We start from the raw sequence: 3153 nt of genomic DNA on the forward strand, positions 1-3153 counted from the left end.
ATTTTACCGTCTGTGGTTGAATTAGAATTAAAGTCTCATCTACATTTTCACGATCTCTTGTTTACTGAAAATGATGTTTATTTTTATGACAACATTTACACTTCTCCATTTCCATTCATAAAACTGTCAATGTTTACAATCCTGGATCCAACAATGATTTCATTTTCCTTTTCATCTTCCAGTGAGTTGTTTCGGAAAGTTCTCGGTCATTTCATTTTATTAGGAATCAAATTCAATGCGAAACAAATCGTAGCACTCAGAAGTATACACCTAAATTTTTCGCGGAATAAAGTAAGACCTACCAAACGCACTAGTCGCGACTTTATTGATGGGGTGTCGACTTCACCATCCCATCCTCCTTTAGCTCGTTCATTTTTTAGACCACTTTCGGCGAGAGTCCTGCCACCCAAACATTTTCCTATCTACTTTCAAGAAGTAAACTTTCAATTTTTTTTTCTCAAACAACCACTTCGGCTGGAAACAATAGAGTTACCGGGCAATTTTGAAACGCTCATGGCGGCCATGTTGGTTTACAACTCGCCCGCGGATCTGATCGTGCGCGCCATCGCTTATTTCTCTCGCGAGTAATTTGCTTGCATGTATCTTGGAATCCATTCTCCGCGCGGTCAAAAAAAACTCAGTTTTGTTTGGTTTGCTGTTTTTCCTCTCGTCCTATTGCCGAGTATAGTTCGTGAATGTTTTTAATAACAAAACATCCTTATCGTGTTAATAAATTTATAATCAACTGGTTCGCTGATTAAAAAAATATATATGCTGTGACACCGAGCATAGTGAAGGGAATTTTCTCCCTTGGGTACCCCTGTGTGAACAGCACCCTCATGAGCGACTTTCCCAACCTCTCTCACCTGGTGCCGCTAATTCGACACGCCGACAATTTTGCGACGATTTGAAATTCATCTTCGCCGAGTCTCGGCACAATTCCCTCAGCACAACAAACAACAAAAGGCTTTTGTTTGAACTTTTGAAGTCGAATTTAACCCACAACAATGGCCCATTTCTTGATACGACATAAAAGTGATCATACACGTATTCCCCCGTTGCCTCTTTGTTGTGATCAGTGAGAACGCATCAACGTTAATAATCGGCTCGAAGCTGAATCCTCTTCTATGACGTCGAGTAGGTACAAATGGGTCGCTTACAGAGCGATACACAACTGATTGTATCTCTACAGTTTCCGTGATCTTGCTTTTTTCGACAAGATCCATCAAAACGTCTCAGCTTTAGATTTTCTCAAACAGATTATCACTTTCTCAAACAGATTATCACTCTCACAAAACATAAATAGCTTCTCTTTTGAAGCGCCTATGATTGCTATGAAAGACAGAGATTTTGTATATTTTTAAGTTTTATTACATTGCATGTAAATTTTTGAATTAATTCGTGACTTGTTTGCTAATGAATTTTATTACAATGATCATATTGAATATTTAAATACCATAGGGTGACTTTATGAATTATTTTAGTTTTACATTTTATTAGTTCGTTGTAGGTCCACATCAGCCTTATGGCTGCCCCCTTCCTTACAACCTGCATTACTAAATAAAATGATTGATTGATTGATTGATTGAACCAGAGATTTCCTCATGTTTTTGATCACTTGTTACATCCTTCTAAAGAGCAACAGCTCGGTAAAAACAATTTCCATCTCAGCTGACAACGACTCCTCTCCCTAGAGGAAGAAATTTTTCAGATGTCGTAATTTGTTGTTTAATACGTTAACAAGTATGAAAATAGACTGTGAATACATCAATGCAACTGAAAGGACTAGATGAGTTATTTCTCAGCGATTGATTGCTAATTTTTTAATGTATCGAGATAATTCAGCGATGTCAATTTCACAATATACCTTAGGCAAGGAGAGAGGTTCATCGGTATATTTCATGACATATTTCGGTTATTCAAACAAAAACTTACACTTCCCTCGTATCAACAATAGTTTAATCCAGTTATGATAAAAATGCAGCGAAAGAGTGTCGATCTCTGTACAAACTGGTTTTTTTTGGACGTCGAAACAACCATCCGTCATATACTTTCCTTCCAGCAAGTTGCAATGTTTGCCCTGTGGCGATCCCAGAAATCTTTGCGCAGAAACAAGATCCCATTCATTGGTTATTCATTGGCAACTCATTCATTGGTTATTACTTGAAAATGACCGCGTCATCAAAACGATCTTTGTCTGTCTCACTTCCTTTTGTTTTCATTGCAGGCGTCAATGACAATTTCCGGTTCTTTCTGACCTTCTTCTCTATATGTCGCAATCAGACACAAAACGAGAATGGCCCTGACCAGGCGGTGTGCGCACTCCGATTGCATTGCATTGTGGTAGTGTTATTTTCAAGACGGCCGTAAAAGCGGCAGGAATCGGCAGATTTTGACCGTACATTCCGTAAAAGTTAGGCCGTTTCTTTTTCTTTTCACTATGGGCAAATATAATTTGATATATTCTGAATGTGTTGTGATTGTATTTGTCGCGTATTCTATCGTTCTCAAGGACAAACGGAACACTGTTTTTTTAGCATGTAATTTGAGACCGGTTTTCGAGAAGGTCAAATTCGTTGTACTTCGTAGTTTGAAGCCGTTCAAAGATTTGTATGGCCACTTCGATCCTTCTTCAGCAGCTCTAACCAAACGCGCCCAAACGCACTCCAATGATACAAATGCTTTAATGCATTTTGAGTGATAGTGTTTAAGACCCTTTTAAAGAACGAAAAGGCCCATTGTTGCGTTTAGTGTGTTGCATTACATAGTATTATTACTGCAAGGACATTTATTGTGTGTACTCAATCGTGTTGTAAATCTACTTTCCTAAGTGAGGGAAATCATGGTTGGTAGAGGGGAAACTATGGGGAAATTTAACTAATCGCTAGCGTCGTGTGGTGATTCTCCTATCTTGATCATTTCTGAAGGACAGTCTAATAAGAGCCATGAAAAGAGTCACTTGATCTATGAAAACCTCTACCTTGCGTGAGACGACACGCCGGAAAGCCGGAAAGCAAAAGGCAGTCGACTGTTGAAAGGTGTTGATAGGCCTGTGCGTCTCCTACCGTTCGCTAGCGGTTTTAAATCTTCTAACCTCAAAGTTTAGCCCTTATTAGGATATCTCTTGATGATTTTCCTTTGCGATGTAATAAT

This window comes from Stylophora pistillata, chromosome 13 (genome assembly GCF_964205215.1).
Source record: "Stylophora pistillata chromosome 13, jaStyPist1.2, whole genome shotgun sequence".
NCBI lineage: Eukaryota > Metazoa > Cnidaria > Anthozoa > Scleractinia > Pocilloporidae > Stylophora > Stylophora pistillata.